Raw genomic sequence first — 13794 nt, forward strand, 5'->3', positions numbered from 1 at the left:
CTACATTGAGCATAAACCCGCAGATGAGACGCAGCGGATCAATTTGCCCGGCCGGCATGTGGGCTAGCAGCTCGCTTTCCGTCCCGCTGTGTGGGGCTGTCCCTTATTGTCCTGGTCCAGCGTAATTTAATAAACTGTTATTTCTTGTTTTGTGGTTCACTGTGGCCTGCAGGACAATCAGGTGCCATCCCTTCCTGTTGCAGGGTTGTCCCAGGAGAAATGTTGGCACTTGTGTCCCTTCTGTGGAAAACCTGTCTATTACTTTCATTGCGATATGCACTAATTTGGGTGTAAAAGGGGTAAAGTTTTGAATCAGTATCCACGAGAAGGTAAAGGCACAGGGAAGAGACAGACTTACATTAATACATTTAAATTCCTTCTACCCCGGGCTAGAAAATTAGAAAAAAACAATAAATGCGACAACACAAGAAATAGTGCTTAAATATTAAAGGAAAATTATACATTTCAGTAGGGAATAGGGATACATCATATATATCAGCAGTTATTTGGTTTAAAACATACTATTTTTTCCCAGTTTTCCCATTTCCTTGGATTATATGCTAGCAAACATCATTCATTTAGTATTTGTAAGAGTTGTATCATTTATCAGTCTTGTATTTGTTGGTTGTGTATTCATTGTAGTCAGTGTCTTTTGTTGGATTTTATAATGGTCTTTTATGAATTTGCACAGTTTTTCAGAAGAAGCACCTCCAATTTCGTCGTATGAAATCCTTTCGAAAAGTCACAATATCGGCTTTCTAGTTTTTCTTATTCCTTTCATTTACCATGACTTTTTCAAACTGAAGTAATCTTTTTTTTTTTTACAATTCTTATCGGTAATTACAACTTGCTTTACAAGGATTTACTGTGAAACATTTCATCCTTACTGCATAAAAAGAACTGTCAGAAGCAAACATGGCAAACACTACACATAAATGAAAAATATAGATTTTATTACAACACTTGCATTGATCTCACAGCCTGGGACAAACCAATTGATGATTATTTTCCATGTCTAGAACAACATCTTGTTGCTTTCCATTAAAACCTCCACAACCCTATTCAAATATCGACTCACTTTCGAATACTGATCGTCTGCATTTCACTTTCTGTGGACCTGTCCTTAAAAATCTACTGTATCTACAATATATACATTTGTCTTGTTTTTTCACCCAAGAGACTTATTTCTAAAATGTCTGAATCTGACTCTGAAGTGAGGAATGTTTGATATTCAGTTCAGAGTTGAACACTTTGAACTCCAGTGTTATGAAATATAAGTTTAGATTTGGCTAAACTTACTGAATGGCCAAATCATAAAAAGCCCAAAAAGATACACATATATATATATATATATATATATATATATTAGAATAAAAATGAGTCTCCCACGATCAAACTCCAACTGAATTTTATTTTTGTCATTGCACAAAAGAGAATATGACAGCAGATCGGGAAACACATTCTCTTTGACCTCACCGCCATCTCCCTAAGTGTCCTGCTGAGTGTTTACAAAGGCTCTTACAATAAAGGAACAACTGGAAAGGAGCTATATACATTCCCTTAAAGCCACTTCCTTGCTACCCCAAATCCCACAGGCAGCTTATTTGGCAGTTCTGACGGCACCACTACTGACAGCACAGTGAGAGACGACTCGGCAAACAGAATTTTCAGCAAACCAGAGTTTTAATGTGGTTGATTGTTCACTGTTCACGTGTGTCGCTTATACAGATTCACTTATTTGTTCATGCATGTACTATAAGCTATCTCAGGGGTCAGGTAAGAAAATGACAAACATTTTCAGACCTAAGTTCACTTATTCCAAAATAAAAGCTCTGTAATTTGATCATATATACATATATATATATATATGATAAAATTATCAAACTGCTACCACTTGAATGATATCTAAAGACAAGGAGGAAGAGGTGTTCAACTCGGTCAACAGACTGTAAACGCATACTGCCCCGACCCAGAGACTGCGAGGCACTATTTGCATATTTATTCAAATGTTTATAATATTAAACATATCGTGTGTCTTAATTGAACAACTTTCCACACTGCACTTCCTTGAGCCCTTGATAATACACATGCCATGGTTGAAGCTGATAAGATAAACGGTTCTCGAGATGTGATCCACAGACAGACAGACAGAAATTTGTGGAATTATATAGATAGATATATAGAGATATCCTGTATAGACAAAATACATACTCAAAGGTGATGCTCAAAATATAAACATGTAGTTTGATCTTATAACTTTTAAATATCAAAAAATTCAAAACTATAAAGATGCAGGTCACACAAAGCCACGAGTTCAAGTTACTGACAATTCAAAACAAGTCTTGAGTGGAGGACTGGCAAACCCAAACCTCTCTGCCAGCTGGAGACTTTTTGAATGGGAACCCTCAGGGCAACTTGAGCTAAAATGTGGAAGTTCAGTTTAGTCTCTTTGTTTTGTTTCTTTTTGTTATTTCTGTTTGTACTATTGGATATGTGACCATTTGGGTATGTGACATTTCTTACTTCAAAAACAAAAACTACTCCCATACACATATATTCCAGAGATAGCAGTCAAACAATAGCCATGAATACAAACTGTGTACTGGTTGGCAAGTTCAAAACAACAGCGCTCCAGGTAGTAGCCCGAATGCGCTCCACAAGGGAAAGAATGGAATTTCAAAAAACTGCCGGATGGCTCTTCCACACGCAATTCTCTGCATTATTTCTATCTCTGTCTATCAATTTCCTCAATATTCACAGACTGTGTATGGAAATTACTGTAATGGATTGTCAAAAGAAGAAGTCATTTCCTGCAAATAACATGGCAGAGTTGAATGAAAAAGCATTAAATTCATGGCTGCTCCTGACGACAAGATCTGATTTCTCAGTAATATAAATTGTGCTTTAGTGACAAAATTGGTTGTGTTGTAGGAAAATAGTACTCCCTTCAAGCTAGGCAGAGTTAAAGAGCATCAGTACTGAGAAGCCCAACATAGCATTTCCAAATACATTATACGATAATGTACAGCATCATTTGCAGGTGATATGGTCGTTATTGTATACAGGCTATAAAGCTGTGCACCATGTTGCCCCTGTGAAAATGTTTATTTTCCTTGTTCTTGCCCTGGCTCGCAGATTTGTAGCTGGCGACTTTCAAATGTTATTAAAGATATTTATTCATAATGCAGCATCTCAGTCGTTCTATACCGCACCTTGTCGTTAAGTGCATAATGGAGACGCTGTGATGGGACCTGCAGTTTAGCCTGTTTCACAGTCCCACAGCTCTGTAACGTGACAAAATAAATCCCTCTGCACTTCTTACCAGACAGCCATATAAACAGATTTAGAGAGGAGAAAGAGGAGTGCTTGATGATTGCCTGATGGGAAGTTATCATCAGCTAGACAAGTGATTTATTGTACTGTGGAGAATTCGTAGCGGACCTCACAAGATGGGAGAAATACTGTTTGCTACTGCTTTGAGCTACAAAGCAAAGCAGCCAGTGTTATTTTCCCCAACTGTACTTTGGAGAGACACAATGAATCAGCCATCACTGTCCCTTAGCTGAATCCAAGCTGTCACAGTCTATGAACGAGCGTGAAAGCAATAATCATTGGTCGGAGAATCATCTCTTGAAAAGGGGCAATTGTGATGGCAGTGAGGCAGTGATGTGCTGCTTTACAAACATATCTCAAACATATATAGATTAGAACAAACATAGTTCAAACTCCACATAATTGTTAGTTCAACTCAATGTGTTTCTGGATGATGGCAACAGAATTTTATCCAAGTGGACTTGATCAATATTTCTGTTGTAAGACAGGTTCTGATTATCACTGGTAACACTGTAACCGACTCTCCTATGGGATTGTGTAACAGTGTTGTTGCTCCTGTAGAACCCCTGAGTCAGTATGGTATTAACTGCTTTTTTAGAAAAATGTGTTTTACTACACTACCCACAATCCTCAGATGTAATAGCTACATCTCTGATTGGTGGAGCTTGCTGTTACCATGGAAATGTTTACCACAACTGTAAAATCATGATCTGATGGTTTGGCATTGTGTTGCATTTACCGCAGCCATGATTTCCCTTTCTAACATGATGCGTTTTTTTTAAAGATGTTGTAAAAATCAGAGAATAAAGGTTCAATAAAAAAGAAGTGCTGGAGGTTGTTGGAAAGGGATCAGTCATAATGGTTTATGGGTTGCGTAGTTCCTTTAATTTTAAGCAATTATGGACACAGTCTTGTACCTTTTGCTTTTTTCCAATATTTTTCAATCTGAATTAAATGTTTTATGGTCACAATTCATCTTAAAGCTGGTCGCCGGGATTCCAGGTTTCAAACTTTTGTATAAGGATTTTTATGAAACGGAAATGAAGCAAATGAATAAAAAATAAGGAAATAAGGAAACAAAGAAATAGAAAAGAAGCTTCTCCGTCATGTACAACCAGTTCAAAATCCTTTCTTTTATAAGTTCCAATGAAATCAGGACAGTGTGTAAACTTACACTTAATGATATGGCATACTGAGCTGGGCATAATGAGTATGTTCTCCATAGTAATATATGGAAATCTCCAGACTTTCTATGCACTGCACGTCATACTGTATGTAATTCATGTCTGTCAGGTGCTGATCCTACATCTCAACAGCATCGACCCAAACCTGCTGATCACTGGAATCATGGTTAGAGAAAAGACCCGGCGACGGGCCCTTGTGGAAAATCCTCGCCCTCTGGCAGTGCCCCCATAGAAATGCCCTGAATGCCGTACAGATTCAAACATATCAGGGATTATTAAGAGACCTGAGAACAAGGTCAAAGACTTGCCGAAGAACACAGAGCAAGTTAAACTTAACTTCCACTTCATCCCTGAGGCTCTGAAAATACTTAGGAGATAGTTGAGGCAGGCTCTGTTGAAAGCTCCCCCGCCGGCACGCAAAGCTTTACTTTTGATGTTAATTCCTTGAAAGCTGTTTCTTTAGCTGGGGATTAGAGCATGAAGAGCTAGGCTTACCATGCTCTGGCTAATAAAGATGAAACATCTAACACAGGTACTCGTACATACACTCGCCTGGGAACAGTGCCGATAAAGTTGCCTTAATTATAGGGGAACTCACTCTGCTTCAGTAACTATAAGAATAGGACAACATTTGTACTTTGAAAATATTTGCGGTATATAATGTTGGAAATCTGCTGTATTCTTTAGGCACAAGTCTCCAGGCAAAATAATGAGTATATAGGCACATGGCTTTCTCAGCTCATGCAATCAAAGCTGCCTGCACTTCTTAGTGTGCCCTCAGCCTCCCCAGCTTAGGTCTCCTTACCATAAGACTGACAATTATGAAGTGTGTCCATTACAGCTGCTGATTAGCCTCCATGTCTGCTGTGGCTTGAGCGACTGTTGTAACTAATGATTCCGCGGGAGCATGCATAGAGAGCCGACACCACAATTAACGCGCCTGGCCAAAATGTCCATGATTTATAGGTGTTTCGCCAGAACATTCGTCCCTTTGAATATTTGAAATGGTTCTCCCCATCACTGAGTCCTCTGCTCTGACAGTTTAAAAAGTAAATGAATCAGTCCAATCACTTCATCCATCCTGCTTTCAAGTACAACGAATGGCTTTCCTTTCATCATCCACTTGGCCATTTTCCAACAATTATGCCGGGATGATTAATTCCAGTGACCTTTATTTACTAACAGTAAAAGGTATAATTCAGTGTCACCTCGTACATATTGACAGGAGCGACAATATCAGCTAATAACCCTGATAAGCTGTATAACCTGCACTATGCATTAACTCCGTTACGCCAAAGTGACCTAAAATCTAATCCTATGATCGTAATTCATTTTACGGGGATTGATTATTAGTTATTAGACCACAACATGCTTCTATACAGCTTTGGTTGTTCATTCTCTCATCATCCTTGTTATTGGTGTCCTGAAGAAACCTCATTTACAAGGTATATTTTGATTATGGATCAATCTTTGACCCAGTTTACTCTTAAGGGAAACGCAATATAATTAACATGATGTGGTCATGGTTGTCAACTTGCGTGTAGTTACAGCATGAGGCAGGAAAGGCACAATTATTTTAAAGCCAATGAGGTCTCTAGGAGGGGTGGTAAATCTTATCTATTGGTTGTGGAAAACACATCTGCCCCACATGTCATCCAACATATAAGATTAAAAAAACATTAAACATCTGCATAAAAACCTACTGAGGGATAGTGGTCTCTGAAACTCCCATCATGGTGTAAATTCAACATGTTAATTAAACCATTCGTGGGCCCAAATTGCCTCGTTGGCAAACATTGCCTTAGTGTTTCATAGTTATGTTGTAATTACTGATCGTCAACAATATCGTCCTTGTGTAATTGTCCCCGCAAACAAATCAGGTGTCCTTCCCGCAGCACGTCGCACTGGCGTGTTACACTGGACTGCTTCTGGTGCTTAACGACAGTGAAGAGAAGGTGATTCACCTGTATATAGATGACATTGGAGTCCATTTCCCGAGGGCTCGGGAGGAAAACATACATCATAACCCTCCTGTCACTTTAAATGGGTTCTTTGGTGGAATTTCATCATGGGAGTCAGGTACATTTAACTAAAAATGGAACATTTTGATAGAGAAATATGGATTTTTAAAAGCATAATGTTTTAATATGTAGCCGTAATGGAAGAAAGAGGTGGTTGAAATTGTAATGTTACAATAAACTTCACAAAAATAGGCATTTTATGAATTCATCCACTGAAAGGGTACAATGATAAATTGCACATGGCTTTTTTTTTGCTTCTACAGGAAATATAAATCTAGTTTAGAAAAAAAAGTGATGTACCTGACAATCTTAGCATTTTTTTAATTTATTTCTCAGAAGTATAAAAACGTGTTGCGTTGAATTGCATCACATAAGAATTCAATTCTTTCACTCAGGCAAAACAAGGGAAAGAGTTGCATTACTCAGTGATGTCATCAGATAGGTTACCGTGGAGAGGCGCTATTAAAACAGTGGGGATGAATGTAGCATGGATTACTGAGACGTGTCATCAGCCGATAGGTAGCAGGGATCCTCACGTCACATTATCAATCCAGTGCCTAAGTACGTATGAAACAATCTGATTACAGACAAATTAGTCCACATAAACCACAATAAACACTTAGGTCAAGTTTTCGCTCAAACAACAGAGGGAACCAAGCAGTATAATCCCCCTCAGGATTTATCCCTAAACATGAATAGGGAGCATGACTCACTGTATAAGAGTTGCTTTTGAAATGAATAAATAAAATAAAACCCCACGTGCTATATGATCCTTATAGATCCATACTGAGCAGGTATGTGCCCCCCCGTGACCACTGAGATCTGTGGATGGAGCCCTGCTGGTCACTCCCAGGTCACAGTTTGAGACAAAGGGAGATCGAGCTATTGCTATTCTCAGACACACTCTGTCTCTAGCTTCTTTTAAATCCTTCCCTTATTGAAAGCTTTTGGGAATAATTGATTTGCATTAAATTATTATGTTATATTCTGTTTTTAATAGTTTTACTATTTAAATAGTCATTTTTTTTGTGATTTATCTCCAAAGCTGTTTTTCAGACGTGGGATCCGAACGTCCGCACAATTGGGTCCGGACTGTTTATGGAGTTTGCCAGAGTGTTCACATTTAATGTTCACATTTGAACGACACAGCAAGAGATTCTCAGCTCTGACGCGTTCACAACATCACAGAAATCTGTGTTCAGGGGAGAGGTGGTGCAGCAGATAGGTGGGAGGATGTAACGTATTAGTTCTGCTGCAGACATGTGTTTTTGTTTGCAGCACACTCACACTGGCGTCAACCTTTATCACCAAAGGCTCTCTTAACATCTTCTACGTGTCTGTCGCCTTTTAGAAGAATCATCTGTTCACGCAACATGTTCAGTTCCCACTGAAAAGACACTCATTAAATAATCCAGTGAACAATTCTTTATTGTGAGAAAAGCTTGAATCCTTGTGTTAATGTGTTGGTTTTTTTGCCCACTACTACGCAACTAATTTATAAGTGATGATTTCTAATGTAATAGTGTGTGTTTAGTGGACTAAGGATGGTGAGTTAAATTACTGAACTCAATTATGCTTGAATTACTGTAACAGACTTAAATAACATTTTTGGACAAATTGACCTGCATCCATTAAAAATGGTTGTTGATTTTATTGGATGGCGCCCAGTGTCACATCACGCATACATTAGCTGTTAAAAGGGCAGCCTCCAGTTGCCAAAACGTCACAGAGGAGCTTGTTGTTTGAGACCATTGTGGTAAGAGCTCTGGGATACAGTTGGACTACCAAGATAAATATCAGAGTCCTGGATGTGTTTGGGACGTGTGTCTGGCCGGCCACTACACCATTTGAAAGCAATAGATAATTATGAAATTGTTAATCCGAATCGATAAATTGTGAAAATTCACTTCCATAGCTGCCAGTTCAGATGTGTTCGGAAGAAAACAAGCACAGCGAGATTCGGTTATCCCTTCAGGCCTCACTCAATGGAAATCTCACTTTCTAATTTACCATGCAAGAATCACGTTGATAATTTGTCCTAATGACAGTCTCAACTTGGGTGTTACCTTATTAAGCACACATTGTGTTCTGTGATAATGGTGGAAGGGCATCTGAAGCTGCCGCTGATTGAATACCTTGTCTGTTAATTGCAATTGTGTTTTTCCTGCTGCTCAACACGTTGACTTGTTGAGGAGATTTATGTTTTCTTATCCATCTTCGTCCCTGGGCTGTTGTGGTGGAACCAAGTTATGAATAGCATCACTATTGATGAACTGTCAAGTGCTCAGCATTTGGCAGATGGACCCTTGTACTTGATAACATGTTGAGACTAGGGGCCATGTTCCATTTAGAGAGCATGGGGCATAGAAGTGTATCTACTGTATCATACCTGACAGCTGCATCACCACTAATTTAGAGCAAACACATGTTCATTACCTTGTGATGCGTGTTGTATTATAAGATTAATACCTCAGATCCGCATCACAATGCATTCTCCACTTTGAAGGATTTCACTTGGAGCGTGCTTGAATGCATTTCTCTACCGGGGATCGCTCCTCGTCAGGCAGGAGACAAGAGAAAGGAGGGGGGGGGAAACGCCAGCTAACCACCTCACCCGTTTTCAACACTGCTGTCCCTGTAGTAGTGCTCAATCAGGATAAGTGCTTTATATCGATTCAGCAATCTGTTTCAACCCCTGCTTTTGATTTTCCTCATTAGGTCAACGGAGAAGGTGAACCTATTCCCAGCATGCCTCATCTTGATAACTAGCATTTGTTTTTCTTTTTTGCTTGTTGACACAGGTTGATCCTTGACTGAGTCGTGTGATTGTGAGTGTGTGTGTTTGTGTGCGTGTACACTGCCTCTGTCAGGACCAGTTTCAGTGGTCCCTACAGTCGTGATGGTTAGGGTAAGGGATTGAATTAGGTTGTCAATGAATATCCTCGCAAAGATAGACATATTGTGTGTGTGTGTGTGTGTGTGTGTGTAAGAAAGAGAGGGAACCAGAATTTGCCTCAGTCTCTCGGAACGTGACATTTAGGGATGTGCGCTTGATGTATGAGATTTATGAGTTGCACTCATCCGTCTCTGATATTCAGTAATAAGTCTCTAAATGCTAAAAACGAAACGAAACATGAGTGAGTAATTTGGAATGAGGACTGTTACGAAGAAGTGAATTATAATCTCATCAAGAGCCTGTAGATAATCCTCTATACGTCACTTCAGGAGAAATCGAAGGCCCTGGATTTTGAGCTGCTGTCAAATCGCTGTAGCTCTTCTTTTTTTTGGCTCGTATGCTAAAAAAGTTTGATATTTGACTTTTTAGAGAACTTGCTGCATATTGCTGCAATATTTATATTGTAATTCAATATAAAAATTTTAAAATTAAAGTACAGGATATGTCAACTAAACCTAAATATAAATGTAAGACCATATGGCTCAGTGGCTGTAAATGCACATTAATTGCCTGCAAATTAATTATTGGCATATGCTGAGTGGAAGTGTTTTCAGTAGCTGTAAACACTTTAACATGCATCTCTAGTTTCAGTAGACAGAATATATACATATAAATGAGTGAGAATAAATGCAGTGGATCTATCTATTTATCAATCCATCCAAATATATAAATATATACAGTTTTCAGTATATTGAATATAGATATGTATTAAACACACAATCACACACATATCTATATAATACAAACATACATACACACAAATTTGTAAAGATATAATAAATAATTTGCATTCAAAGCAAAGTTAAAATCATATGCAGCACAAACATAAGGACAGTTATATAGTGGATCATATTGAATAGCAATGTTTAGAATATAAGTATATATAACATTAACATTCAGCCTATTCAGTCAGACACAATGTCTGGCTTCTGTACCTGCCCAGAGATTATATCCCAGAAATCCCAGATGTGAAATGAATAAAATATTTATTTACTGACCAAATAATTGCTCAAATAAAAAAAATATATAATAATCTGCAGTTCTTTTTTATTTATCTCCCACTGTAACAAATAAGGATGATAAACCTATCAGACCACATCCCATCCAGGGCTAAAGACTAACAATCAAAATTGTCCTGAAATCCTCTGCAGTCTGCCACAGCTCCATTTCTTCTTTCTCCAGAGAGAAAACCTAGAGCGTGTCATCCAGCTGAGAGGGTCATTGCTTGCCAGTTGCTCTCCACTGAGCAGTCGCCTAATGCCAGAGCAAAGAGGAGGGCAGGGAGGATTGCCTCCGACACTGCCCACCCAGGCAATCAACTGTTGGAGGATTTGTGGCTCTGCCTGCCGCTTCTGCAGCCTCTTCCCCATACCTGTCCGCCTACTCAGCTAGCCCTCCAACCTGAACTACATCTCTCAACTGACTGCCTCCATACAAACCCACCACGCTGAATGATCTTCTCTGTTTATCCAGTTGCACTGCCGCATTTTGCTTTTCAGTATATGTCGCCTTTCTGGACAGAAGAAGCATCCACACATTTAGTGAGATTATGGATCCAATTTTACTCACTCCATATATTTCTTCTTATCTAAAGTCAAAAGTGTGTATCTCTTATATGTTTTTGTGGTCTAATAGGTTTCTGTATCATCTATCACTCTACTGGTGTTTCGGTGTCATGTACTCCCACAGCACTGTGGGTTGTGTTTCACTTACAATAGCCATCAAGTTCTGAGGTGTTCATTTTGATTTATTCTATAAGCGTGATGTTGATATCATCTTTAATTATATAGAAGTGGATGCTGATATTGAAATACTGTTTTCAAGACAAGTCATCCTGGAACTGTTGTTTGCTGCTGTTTTGTTTTATTTATTTGTTTTCGTCTGTTTGTGTGTTAGCAGGGTTATACAATAACTACTTAACCAATTTTCATGAAAGGTGGCGGGGCTGGGCATGACTCAGGGAAGATCCTTATAAGTTGTATCTGGATAAACAGACAGATCTATCTTCCACTTTCTTTTTAACATTGCAAGACAGGGTGTTCGCAATGTCAAATAATGAACAAAATAACTTTACACCAACTTGTAATCCAAGAGTACATTTTCCTCCTAAAAAGACTACTAAACGATAATATGATACTGTCATTGTTGCCATTATTTAAAAAAATGTATAATTCCATTGTAGTCAAAGTATAATAAAGTTATGATTGTAGAAAGGGGGACTGTCTGTTTTAATTCAATTCCTGGACTACAACTACTGAGTTTCTCTTGAGCATTGGTCATCTGCTGCTTCAGACAAAGGCACACTGTTGTTAAACCAGGTGACTCCTCTGTGTAAATACTGATAGTCTAGCTCCGCAGAGTGCATTTGTTTGTCCTGGGCTGTATGATTTATTTAAAGAATAAAATCCTCGTGTCAGCTTTCACTGGAAGTCCGCGCGGCACCTGTGCACTTTGTTACACAGTGGCAGCGGAGTTTGTCGTTTTATTCACAAACACTTCAAAACCAAAGTCCTGCTGACAACTGGCAATGGGAACTCTCCTGAGGCCGCAGGTTGGCCCAGAGGCAGGGACGCTGATTGATGAATGAAAGGTTGCTGTTTTGATTTCTGCTAGCAGAGACCTGAAGGTCTACCAGGCCGGGAACTAGAGGGTGACTGATATTGCATCTATATTACACAGCAGCACTACAGAGTCTCTTTGAGTACGACACTAGAGCCTGAACTGCTGCACCGCCGCTGCACCGCACCGGCCTCTCCAATTAAACACACGTGTCAACTGGGCTATTTGTGTACGTGTCTGCGAGGGATGTTCCTATTACTCAGAGAAGATGAGATCATGCAATGTTCATCTAGGCCCACATCCGAGAAATATATTCATCTGGCAGTCAGCCATGAAAATGTGCCACTTTTTGGTGCAAATTAATTTTCAAATTAAAGAGCAAAGTGTGGTAATTAATTTATATGTTACAGGCTTTACCTGAGGCATTGAACATTTACAAATTTAGATATTAATCCGTTTTGGCATGTTTTGACATTGAGGGATTTCAGCTAATTATAACGGGTTAGATAAAACTCAGGAGAGAAAGAAAAGCTTTGGGAGAGGTAAGACATACAACACAGAATGGTACACCTTACATCACAATTAAACGTTCCAAATGAGTAATATCTAAATGACATATTTTAAAGCCTGAGAAGGAAAGCTATACTGAGAAATGCCAATTGCCAGTGGGTATTTAGTTTTGACGAGTTTTAGCTGAAAACTACGAAGCCTTTGAATCATCATGTTGAAAAATGGCACTGTTATGACTTGAGCTCTAACAAGAACTGACACAAACATAATAATTACTTTGGCATGCAGCTGCAAAGACAGAAAAACAAAAATCACTTTCTGAGATTTTCCCCAAGCTGCCCACCTCTCCAAGTGTCATCATACTTGTGTCATCGTGCGGTGGGATGGATTTCATTTTTCTAATTACACTGAGTGCGTTAGTGGAATAACAATAATCACAACTCGACATTAATTTTGTGCCAAAACAATCCTGTTTTTTTTCTAAATAATAAACCACAGCAGGACTGCTGAATCACTAGCACATCTATCCACATTATATCCAAATTCCTCTATTAAAAGATTAGACAGATGCTGACCTCTACAGGTGTGATTATGCCTTGCATTCTTGGCAGTTATCACTTCGAATTATGGAGTACATTAAGGGGCTTTTATCAAAATAGAAACACTGAAATAAAATGCAATTATTTACAACTTGCCAACGGGGAGAATGTATCTAAGCAATATGGACATGCATGCGAGTATGTACCCTATTGATGTTTTAAGATATAGGCTGACACTGATTCATTAAATTGAGCAGACCGATGAGCAGGGGGTGCTTTAAGACATGCAGTGTTGCTGCTGCGGCACTGATAGATAATGAAATGTCTCACTGGAGCCAAAATGCAGTGGCAGAGCAACAGGGAGGCAGACAGCTAAACCAAATAACTGGGCTATCAGCTGCTACTGACAAACAGCCACAAGCCTGACTGAACTGGAGAAAATAGAGCAGTGGAGGAGACACGGCGGCAATGGAGCACAAAGTGGAGATGACAGCCTTTAGGACACAAGTGACAGCAATTGAGGGTAGACGGAGTACAAGTGAGTGTCAGGCAGAGGGGAAAGCCACGCTGGTGAAACAAGTATTAATGGTGACTGGCACATGAGCCGAGGACGGGCACAGGGGTCTCGCTCTCAAGGTCCTCTCAGGCTGCGACTTGCCGCTACTGGTCAACGGGGGACTGTATAATGATGC

The sequence above is a fragment of the Limanda limanda genome, chromosome 14 (assembly GCF_963576545.1).
Source record: "Limanda limanda chromosome 14, fLimLim1.1, whole genome shotgun sequence".
Lineage (NCBI taxonomy): Eukaryota > Metazoa > Chordata > Actinopteri > Pleuronectiformes > Pleuronectidae > Limanda > Limanda limanda.